Source organism: Ammospiza caudacuta, chromosome 21, assembly GCF_027887145.1.
Source record: "Ammospiza caudacuta isolate bAmmCau1 chromosome 21, bAmmCau1.pri, whole genome shotgun sequence".
NCBI classification, from domain to species: domain Eukaryota; kingdom Metazoa; phylum Chordata; class Aves; order Passeriformes; family Passerellidae; genus Ammospiza; species Ammospiza caudacuta.
Window position 1 is genome coordinate 11,557,482 of NC_080613.1, and position 11,896 is coordinate 11,569,377.

The 11,896-nt window shown below is 52.2% G+C and overlaps 1 pseudogene; it reads right to left on the reverse strand.

Moving 5' to 3' along the window:
- Positions 1-521: 521 nt before the first annotated feature.
- Positions 522-11,896, reverse strand: part of LOC131567038 (zinc finger protein 883-like) — a 133,445-nt pseudogene continuing 122,070 nt past the window's right edge.

Consider the following 11,896-nt stretch of genomic DNA (forward strand, 5'->3'; position numbering starts at 1 on the left):
TTTTCGTTTCAAGGCAAAAAAACCCCAAAGGATTTATATATCCCTGCTGGCAGAGCATCCATGTGCTTGGTGGGTGGGAAGAACCATTTTTGGAGGGGTTTCCACCCAACTGTGTCCAAAATTGAGGGTTTTGTCCCAATCCCTCCCCATTTGGCTGTGGAAGATATCTGTGGGCAGAGAGAATTAAAATGATGGATTTATGTTGGAGAAGACCTCCAAGACTATCCAGTGTTGTTAAGGCCACCAGAAGAGGCAAAAAATGATTTTTTTCTGGGGTCAGGAGTGGACAAATCAGCTCTACAAAATGGATTTTGGATGTTGGTCTGTGGACGTGTGCAGGTACCCACAGGGAGCCAGGAGGATGTGGAGCCCCCCAGCCAGGTGTCTTCCCAACAGGGATCATCGGCACCACGGATCAATGGGGATCACGGGGGATCATCCAGGGTGGATCTCCCAGAGGGGATGGAGCTGGAGCAGGACAGGAAGCTCTTCCTGCACTCAGGGCGCTCACAGGGCTGCCCTTAGTGGTGGCTCTGTTGATGGTGGGTCGCGGCTGAGCTATGCCAGAATCTCTTCCCACACTCAGGACACTCATAGGGCATCTTCCCGGTGTGGATGCGCCGGTGGCTGGTGAGGTGGGTGTTGCGCTGGAAGCCCTTCCCGCAGTCGGGGCAGCAGAAGGGCCTCTCGTCTGTGTGAGTGCGCAGGTGCAGCAGGAGATGGGAGCTGGTCTTAAATGCCTTCGAGCATTGATCACACTCGCAGGGCCTCTCTTGGGCCTCTCTCTGGTGTGGATGCACCGGTGCCTGATGAGGGTGGAATTGTCATTGAAGTCCTTCCTGCAGTCAGGGCAGCAGAAGAGCCTCTCATCTGAGTGAATCGGCTGGTGCTGGAGGAGATGAGAACTGCTCTGAAACCTCTTCCTGCATTTATCACACTCGTAGGGTCTCTCTCCAGTGTGGATCCGCTGGCGGTAGTTCAGGTTGCGGCGCTTGCTGAAGTTCTTCCCACGCTCTCCACACTTGAAGGGCTTCTCCCCGGTGTGGCTCCTCTGGTGGACAGTCAGGTGGGAGCTCGTCCTGAAGTTCTTCCCACACTTGGGACACTTGTATGGCCGCACCTCTGTGTGGATTCTCCAATGGTGGACCAGGTAGGATCTCTTGCTGAAGCTCTTCCCATATTCCGAGCACTGGTGGGGCTTCTCCCCATCCTGGAGCTGCTCATGGACCCCCAGCTTGTTGCGTTGTGATGCAAGGCAAGGTGACCTGGTTCTGAGGAAACGGCACGGCGACCCAAACTCTCCAGGGTCACTCGGGCCAAAGACACATGCAGACACCAATATGGTGGACGGTCTAAAGGCCTTTATTGTCCCGTCTCGTCGGGTTTTATACTCGGGAAGGTTTTTCTCTACGTCAGGGGGTCTTACCTTACTGTAGTTGGTTAGTAAGGAGTTGAAAGTTACTAATGTTAGGGGGGTCTACATTCTTGGGTGATCCCTTATCACTAGGCGTTAGGGGGAGATGAATCCTGCTGCTTTCCGTGACATCGCGAGATTTTCCGAGCGCCTGCCCCTATCTACCACACCAGCTCTGAGCTCTGGCCACCTCCCCGGCCCAGGGTGGGTCTTTCCTTCTCGGATCCCCGTGATCTGCGTTTGCAGCATCTCCTTGTGAGGGATCTCTGGGGCTTTTCCTCCCCGTTGGATTCCTGTGCTGTGGAGCTGCTCAAAACAGCCTCTTCCATGAGGTTCTGCTGTGGGGATTTGTCCTCCCTGGTCTCCATCCTCAGCTCCAGATCTGGGGGAGGAAGGACAAGGAGAGAATGGGATTTGCCTCCGTGCCACAGGGAAGGGCAAGGAGATCCCCCCAGTGCGTCCCCAGCAGGACAGCTTTGGCAGCAGGGTTGTCCTGCAGCCAGGGGCCGTGCTGGGCTGGGAGATGGAGCACGAGAGAGGGGGAAAGGGGCACTGATTTCCTCCTCACCTGCCTGGGGCTCCCGGGCCATCTTTCTCTTCCTCGTGGCCTCCTCCTCCTCCTACATCGGGCCAAGTTTTGGGAATGGGAAATCCTGCTTTGGGGGTGAAAACAAGGTGTCAGAGCTGGGGATTCCTCCTGCCCAAGCCCATCTCTAGAAGTCACAGGAGCAGGGATTGAGCTGGGAGAGGCCGGGATGGGCAGTGTGGGGCTCTCAGCTGCTCCCATCTGATGGGGGCAGGGGGAATCCAACTTGGGGAAAAGGAGAGGCAAACTGGGAAAATTGGGGGCTGCAAATCCACATATAGGCTTGGTGGGGACCCTGGGTAGGAAATTCCATCCCTTTGGGCTGATGCCCAAAATATAAGCTGGAAATAAATCCCCACAGAGCGGTGTTTTTAGATGTCACGAGCTGTGGTATATTCATACAGTAGGTGTTGCTCAGTGTCACTGTGTCACTACAACATCATCACCTACCTGACAGAATTCATTTACATGGTATGATCTCATGGTTATTAGATAGTTCTTCTGCACTGCACTTGCACTTTTGTAATTTGGGGTCTGTCAGGAGTCTGTGATTGTCCTGGTTTTGCAGGGGGGGCATTTTAGGAAAGGCTTCCAAGGCCTTCTTCGCATCTGAAATTTTCAACTTTGTCTTTGGAGCATGTGCAGTTTTGGTGTTCCTCGGTGTGTCTGGTCCTAACCAGCCTAAATTCTTTGCTTTGTGGCTCATTGGCTTTGCACAATTTCTCATTAGTACTATCCCTATCTATCTCTGAAGCTCTCCACCTGGTGAGTTTTTTTTCTTCCTTTTTGTGTCTATTCAGCATTAAGCAAGTAGTTAATCATAAAAAAGCCAGTGCACTGTACAAAGTTATTTATATCAGGTTATATAGGCACAAAAAAGTATGATTCAGATTATCTAGGTATATTTATATAGATATATAAAAAGTCATGATTTAAGTTCTATTGATATCAGGTTATACAGATCTATCAGGTTATACTGATATCTTATAACTCAAGCTATATCATCACTTTGTAACTTTGATCTAAGTTCTGTCAGCATCAGGGCCCTTCCCAAAGGCCTGGAGGTGTTGGAGCAGGGACTGCAGAGACGGGTGAGGGATCCCAGGAGTGAGATTTTGGGGATGGGATCCGTGGGGATGGGAATGTCCCGGGGCAGGGTCACACGTGAGCCAGGTGTGCAGGGCAGGACCTTGCCCTGACCCCAAGCACTGTCCCAGCGGCAGGATCTGCTTCCCATCGGCCTCTTCCTCCTGCGGCTCCAGGCTCAGCTTGGCACTGAACAAAGGGGCTGGGCCGGGGTCATCCCTGTGCTCCCTCCCCAGATTCCCTCCTGGGGGAGCAGGAGCTGGGGCAGGAGCCCTGTGGGGAGGGACAAGGGGGTGACACCAGGATGGGAGGGTCACACATGGCCCAGGGGGATCCCCCCTCACTCCCAGGGTGCCAGGAAGACAAACCCCTACATGGCTGTCCCCCAGCAGCACCTTGTGGGCAGGGTCTGGTGGCAGCTCTGGGGGGGTCTGGGGGGTCATGACTGCCTAAAACCCCCTCCAACCACCCCACAGATCTCTGCTCACTCCCCAAACTACTCCATGCAACAGAAATGGCCTCAAGATCCATCAAAACTCTTTTCCACCCTTCCAAAGACCCACCCAAATTCTCTCCAAGCTGCACAGCCCTTCCAGAACTCCCAAAACTCCCCCACAGGCCCCTCAAAAGCCCCCTACACCCTCCCAGCACCAGAAATGCCCCCAAGAGCCACCAAAAGCCCCTTCCAGGATCCCCTAAACCCCTTCCCTGCCCCCCATGGCACTGACCAGGGGAGGTCTATGGACAGCAACAGCCACAGCTGGGAGCAGCTCAGGCACTTCATCACCACTTTAGGCACTTCCATCCCTTTGGGCTCTTCCCAGAGGCCTGCAGATGTTGGAGAGGGGACTGCAAGGAGGGATGAGGGATGCCAAGAGTGGGGTCTTGGGCACAGGAGGAGGGGCTGTGTGAGCCACTTGCTGGGGTGTCCATCTGGAGGCCCCCCTGGTGGTCCCGGACCCCAGGCTGCAGAGCTGTCACCACCTCCTACTTGGGGTGGTGGCTCTGGTGGGACCTCTGTTCCTTGGGGCTCTTCCTGCAGCCAGAGAACTTGGAGGGACCCTCCTCTGGCTGGGTCTCCAGGCGTTCCATGAGCTTTGCTCCATGAGCTCCTACTGGAAGTGACTGGGCTCTCCTGGGATCATATGGAGATCATACTGGGAGTGACTGGGAATGACTCCAAGCATGCTGAGGGCAACTGGGATATACTGGGAGTGTCTGTAACCCTATTGGGAGTGGCAAAGACCACACTGGGAACAACAGGGACCATGCTGGGGACAACTGGGAGCAAGTGGGAGTGACTGAGTCTACACTGAGGGCAATTGGGCATGACTGGAACCCTGGTGGAAGAGACTGGGATCATACAGGGAGTGACTGGGACTATACTGGAGGCCACTGGTATCACACTGGGAGCAACAGGGAGCAACTGGAGCCATGCTGAGGGCAACAGGGATCATACTGGGAGTGACTGGGCTCTGGGAAGCACAGGATGGTGAGGAGCAGGAGGACAGCTCCCATCCCAGCCCCACAAATAACCCCTATTGCTGCGGATCCCCCCCAGCCCCTTGCTCCCCCAGCTCAGCCCTGCTCTGGCTGTTCTGGACTTGCAGCAGCTCCGGGTCAGTGGGGGATGTGCTGGGTGCACTCACCAGGCTGGCTCTGGGACTCACAATATTCTGGCTCAAATCTGCCCCTGCTCAAAGGGGGTCCCAAGCAGGTGCATGCAAAGGTGGGTGAGGAGGCTGGAGCACTGCCTGAAGCTCTTCCCACATTCCAAGCACTTGTAGGGCTTCTCCCTGCCATGAAGGTGCTCAGGAACCACTGGCTCCAAGCTGCATCTGGATCTCCGGCTGCTTTCCCAGCACAGGGTGGGTCTTTCCTCCTCACGGCTTCCTGGGCTGGGTTTGCAGCCCCTCTTCATGTGGGATCTCTGGGGCTTTTTGTCCCCATTGAATTCCTGCACTGTCAAGCCTCTCAGAACAGTCTCTTCCACAATGTTCTGCAGTGGGGATTTGTCCTCCCTGGTCTCCATCCTCAGCTCCGGGAGGGAGGGAGGGAGGGAGGGAGGGAGGCATCCTCAGCTCCGGGAGGGAGGGAGGGAGGGAGGGAGGAAGGAAGGAAGGAAGGAAGGAAGGAAGGAAGGAAGGAAGGAAGGAAGGAAGGAAGGAAGGAAGGAAGGAAGGAAGGAAGGAAGGAAGGAAGGAAGGAAGGAAGGAAGGAAGGAAGGAAGGAAGGAAGGAAGGAAGGAAGGAAGGAAGGAAGGAAGGAAGGAAGGAAGGAAGGAAGGAAGGAAGGAAGGAAGGAAGGAAGGAAGGAAGGAAGGAAGGAAGGAAGGAAGGAAGGAAGGAAGGAAGGAAGGAAGGAAGGAAGGAAGGAAGGAAGGAAGGAAGGAAGTTAACAGAAGAGGCTGATACCTTAAACTCATGAGGTGCAATCCTTGCACAAGAAGGCATTACCTACTCGCAAAGAGGGAGATTTACACAAGAGGCAAGAGGAGAATGTGGGGCAACAGAAAAAATGTCATTTCACTCTGAAACTGGGGGTGTGCTTCTGTGGCATCAAAGGATCCCAGGGAGCAAGCAAAACACGTCTGCTTTGTTGTCAGAACCTATTAGCAGTGTCCTGCTGCCATTGCACAATAATTTGCCTTTCTTTAACTGGCAGGGAAGCCAGGACAAAACACCTCATGCACCCTCTTGTACTCCTCTTGAATATTCTATACTATGTGTATGCACAGGGGCAGCTAGTTGATCTGGTGTTCTTGGCAGCTATTCATGGGAATTTCATCATCCAAGGAAGGGGATTTTGGTTGATTTTGCCACTAGGAAACCAGAGTTTTCTTCAAGAAGAAATGTGGAGCTCACTGAGCCACAGATAACAGCATTCTAGAAATCTGCAGAACAGGTTAAAAAAGACTGAATATGTTGGCTAAAGACCCCTGACATATTTCTAGGATAGTCTGAAGTTAATGAGAAATAGACATTTGGGATCCTGCAGTGATGAACATTAGCCAACACTTTGGCTTTGTGTTGTGCACCTAAGGCCAAACAAAACTGTTGGACTGGCTGATCTGAGCTCTTTTGATCTCAGTAAAGAATCCTTCAAGCCACAGGAAAAAGATGGCAATGCTCCTTTTTGCTGGCCAACCTCAGATTACCCAGTACAGCCATTTGCCCAAGCCACCCAGAGCACTGGTCACAGTGCCAAGGCTGACAGAGCTCAAGAAGAGTTTGGACAATGCTCTCAAGCACATGGAGTGACTCTTGGGGTCACTGCACATGGCAGGGAGATGGACTCGATGACCCTGATGGGTCCCTTCCAACTCAACATATTCCATGATTCTATGACCCTTATTCACACTGTGAGGTAACTTCATATTCCCTTTAGTTTCCATTCTTGTGTGGTTTCATCTTTATAGCCAGACACAAAATGGTTTTCCTGTTTTGGAAGGTGAAATGAAGATCATTGCCTTTTGTCCTTGTGACAGTCCTGAGCAAGCTTCCCTGCCACATGTGGCAGCCTCTCAGCCCTGGGGGTGCCTGCGAGCTGGGTGACTCCAATTCTCTCCATCAGGGACAGGAGGAGTTGGGCCGCACGCTCGCGCACCGGGGCGGGGCGGCTGCTGGGGAGGAGAGAGCAAACCCTGGGCACAGGGACAAGGAGCAGCGGCAGCGCCGGCCTTGGCCAGAGCTGCTCCCTGCCCTTGCTGGGGGAAGGAGCCTGGGCTCTCCCTGCACCTTCAGACACCTGCACAAGGCTCTGTCCTCAGCTAAACACAAAGGTAGCATTGCACACTAGGCCTGCCTGCACGGAAGAGGGAGGAATTCAGTCTCCCTGCACTGTCTGATACTCAGTTTCTTTCACAGTATTTACTCGGAGGAAGATTAAAGAAATATATTACATATGAATTAATTACATAGAGATTAAGGACAATTCATTCTGACCCATCAGAGAGCACTCAGTACACAGAGCTGCAGCAGGATTGAGGCTCTTTCCACCCATTTATGACCAAATCTGCAGACCTTTGGAAAACAACAAATGCAGGGAAAACACATTGTGGGCCGTGAAGTTGCAGAATATCCAGCAATGCAGCCTGTTTCTTCTGTGGGGCTTGGCAATGGACGCATCTGAATGTTTTACCCTATTCCAAAGCTGAGGAAAGGCTGCCAGGCAGTTTAGCTAGGTTGTCCTGTTCTAGAGAGTGTCTCTTGGGAACTATCAGGCCCAGCACCAACATTTAAGGCAGCATTTGCTTCAACTGTCCCATGGCAGTCAGCCTGTGAAGGTGCCTGTAAAGTGATTCATCATCTCAAGGCTAACATGATACATCAGTTTGAATAGAAAGTAGAGCTCTAAGGCTAGGACAGTCATACAAGACTCCTTTGGCAGGAGCTGCACCTGCTGTGCAGGCTGTGCCACACCCAGCAGATTGTCCCCCATGTGCTCCACGCCCCAGCAAGGACCCTCCTCATTTCTCAAGTTAATGGCATCATGAGGAGACATGGTTTTCCCAGGGCCTCTGTGGTTAGAGCTGTGAAATACCAAACACTGCTCACAGCTGCAATTGCAATTGTCCCTCTGCCCACAAAAGCACCTTGGCCTTTGCAGGCACTTTCCCTTCCCCATCAGTCACCACATCTAGGAAAATCTGAAAGACTGGGAGAACTCCAGGAAGCAGCAGGAAGCTGAGTCAGAGGAGCTTTAGTTTGGATATCAGGAAAAAGGGTTTTTCACCCAGAGGGTGGCTGGGCACTGGAACAGGCTCCCCAGGGCAGTGGTCACAGCACCAAGCCTGACAGGGTTGAAGGAGCATTTGGACAACAATCTCAGGCACTTGGTGTGACCCTTGGGCTGTTCTGGGCAAGGCCAGGAGCTGAACACGATGGTCCTGATGGGCCCTTTCCAACTCCCCATATTCTACACTTCTGTGATTCTGAGAACTAATGGGCTGCAGGAGGGCAGAAATAGGTGACAAGAGGAACGAAGTGAGGTTGGTTGGAGAATCAAGTCACTGAGTTCACAGAGGATACAGGATACAGGACCCTTCCCTCCAACCATTCCCATTCTCTGTCTCATCCCTTCTCCCTCCCACACACACGAAGGTGAAGAATATCACTAAAAAAAGAAGAACCTACTTGACTCCCGTGTCCATGAGAGCAGTCATTGCTCGTGCAGGAGTCACATTCTCCACCATGATCCCCAGGGCCTGACTGGCTGCTTTCTGAACCAGTTCTGGGGAGCTGGACACCATCTGGAGAAGGATCCGAGCAACCTCATCCACCTCAGAGTCCATGTCCTTCTTCAAGGTCACAAAGAGCTCTCCCAGAGTGACAATGGCAGAGTAGGACACCTTGGAACGGAGGTTGGTCACCTGGGGAAGTCATGAGGGGAAACATAGGAATCACCTTGAAAAGAAAACCAGTTGCCTTCAACAGAAGTCCCAGGAAATGACAACACAACCCACTGTGTCCAGAGGAACATAAAAGTACAAGAAGAACAGGAGAGTACAAGCACAGAAAGGCACTTACTCTGGCACCAATTTCTGGCCTCAGACCTGCTCACTGCAGGCCTAAAATAAAAATTTCATTAAGTGTTCTACTTAACACTTCTAAAATGTCCACACCTTTGATTTTAGGCCCTTTTACTAGAAAATTGAATTAAGAGCTGCTTTCAAATCATAAATGCACAAGTCATAAAGATAAAAGAGTCAGGCGCTCCTGTTCAAAAAAGCAACACCAGCAGTTGAAGCACTCAGCAGGAAACAGAAAACACAGGCTCAGTCTACAGAATAATTTGCAGTGTTGAATTACAGCTTGGGCAGAGACTGAGACTCTGGCAAACAACATAATTAGTGTCTCAGTTTCTGCATTTGCACATTGCATTATAAAGGCATCACACTCGAAGATGAGTGTCAGATACCCGACCTGCCAGTAAATACATCTGCATGTACCCACAGATCCTACAGATAGCTGACAGACACTAGAAATCTCAGGTCTAAAACCAGAAATGAAGGCAGACCCTGAGCACACATGGAGATGAACAAGCACATACCAACTCTACACACCGTGTATGAAGTATATGGGACAAATTCAGAACAATGTTCTCACCTCGCTGGTAACTGCCAAGCAATCCTCACGAAGTCGACAAAGCAGGACCTCTGAATGGGACCCAGCCAGGTGTCTGATGGTGAAGAGTCCCTTCTCCTTCAGCTCCCTGAAAGGCAGAAGATTGATTTTTCTCTCCACCAAGGCAGCACCCTCTGAAATGACCAGGCTGGCAGCTCAGTTGAACAATGGGAGGTGCTTTTCAAGGAGTGCTTAATGAAATCAGGGAACGCATTGCCCCAGGATGCTGTGGCTGTTAAAAGCATTCACAAACCCAACAGGCAAAGAGAGGGGTTTCAGAGTGGCCATTTAAGAAGACAGCCTTTCTGAAATCTCTGGCACATGAGGCCCCTCTGTCACTGCTTCCTAGAAGCTGTGAGACCAGGCCATGCTACTGTTTGTTGTCACCTCCCTGTACCTGTCCCTGAGACACAGTGCCACCGGGCTGTTATTGGGGCATTTTCCTTCTTTGCCAGCCCCAGCAGGCATTCAGCAGGGAGAGTCTGCACTGCCTCTCTGGAGCTGAGTTTCCACTCTATGATCTCGGCCTCTCTGTCACCCCCTCCACTCCCCCTCACACATTCCCCAAAAAAGCAGCAGGATGTCTGCTGGGACCACCTCAGCCAGCAGGAAGGCCAAGTGGGTCCTGGCGTCTCCTGACCCACAGCACAGCTTGCTTTCATCCCAGCATGGAAATATAAAAACTGTATTATCACATCACACAGAGGGCCAGGAGCTTTTTATTTTGGCTGCAAGTGTCCACAGGGCATTGGGGAAGAGGAGAAAAAGAGTGTTTTGCAGCAAGCAACCCGGCTACTCAGGCAGGATGGTAGGAAAAGTGTCTGGAAGCTGCTTTTTAGGACTTTGGTTGTTCTGCTGAAGCTTCTGACAGAGCTGATGGGCACATCCCAGAGCTGTGGAGAGTTCTTGGGAAATTTGTCCTTGGATCTGTCTACAAATGCTCTCCCAGCCATGAACTGCCATCTGTGTCCTGTCCATATGTTACTGCCTTGACTGGTGAGTGTCTGAGGTGCCTCTTGAGGCTGCCATGGACCTCCTTCACCAAGGAATGGATTGTGATACATCCCTTTCTGCTTCTATTTGGGCACTGACAGAGCCCAGACCACTCTGGCTGGAGCTTGGGCTCTGGCCAAGCAAGATTGCTGATGAAAGCAGCTCATGATCCTCAGCTCTTCCCTCCTGCTGGGACAGACAGACATGGCCATGGGGACAGAATGGAGCTGCCCCATCTGCCAGGGCACTAAGAAGGATGTGAATTTTTCTCTGCCCTGTCACCACCAGTTCTGCCTGGGCTGCATCCTGCAGTGGGCAAAGAGAAATCCAGCGTGCCCACTCTGCAGAAGAATGATAGAAGCTGTCAGGTTTTCTGAGTCTGATGAACAGGACTACATACAATTTGCCATCAGCTCCCCCAAACAATTGCTAGAGTCCAGCAGGGAGACAGCCTGGCCACCTTGCTGAAAGCAGCCCCCCAGACCCTGTGATGGCTGTTCCATCTTCCCCACAGGGAACACTGTCCCCAGCTGAGCAGGGGCTGCAGGACCAGAGCCTGTGGATGGCCTCCTGCCCAAGGTGTGGGCCGAATTTTTCAAATAACAATGTCATCTACTGGACCAAAGGTGGCCCTGGCTGCACCAGAAGCTGGAGGGAATATGCCAGCACCAGAGATGGCTGGTTAAGGAATTGATAGAGCAGCATCCTGCACACCCTCTGTGCCTATGGTCAAGTTGCCAAAATCTTGGTGCCAGTACTGCAGCTTCTCCTCTGTAGCAGTCTGAATTGCTGCTAGCATAGTCCAGGGCAAAGAAGCAAAAAGGACCTTTGCAAAATCTCCACAGATGTTTTATTCAGCCGTGCAGGGAGATGTTCAGGTCCCAACACCCACACACAGAGGGTCTCACTTTGTCTTCACAGGGGCCTGGGGGCTGACCCTGATCTCGGGGCAGTACAAAGATAAGGGGGCCAATCAGGGAATAGGGAAGGTGTGGCTCAGGAACACAGGAACAGACACAGGAACAGGGGAAGGAGCCAATGGGGTCTAACAGCTTTTTGAGGGGAGCTTCTTGTGTCTCCCTAGACCAGGGAATGCCCTCCTCAGGGTCTTCACAATTCCCCGTGTTTTATATTATTAGGAAAGCTTCTCTGAAGGATCAACTGAATCAACACAAAATGAAAAAAAACAATCAAAAGCACTCATAAGACAATTGTTCAAAATGCAAACAATTCTGAGTTCCCAATGTGCCAACAGATTTCTTGGAGTGTCTTAGATCTGGCAGGAGGGATGCAGGGTTTTCTTAGCACAGTTTATCAGGAAACTGAGCCATACATACTGAACCTCTGGTCCATGGCTCCTCAGTGCCATGGTGCAGCAAGGAGGCCCAGAGGCTGCTGTGCTCTGGTCCTGTCAGGGATGAAAACAGCGGCTCTGTGGCCAGTGCCAGCTCCAGCAGCTCACAAGAGGAGACTCCTTCCAGAAGCTCTGCTGGCTCCAGTGTGAAAGACCAAGAGAGCCCACTGGAAGCCCCCCTCCATTGCAGCCACCCCCAGCTGCGCCCATCATCACTGCAGAGCAGGAGCTGCCCCAGAGGAGCCGCGGCAGGAGCTCATGGCAGTGGCAGGTCCCTGTGTCCAGGGCAGAGCCACAGAACCTCTGCTCCTGGCTGGGACAGGAGCTGCTCACCCTGG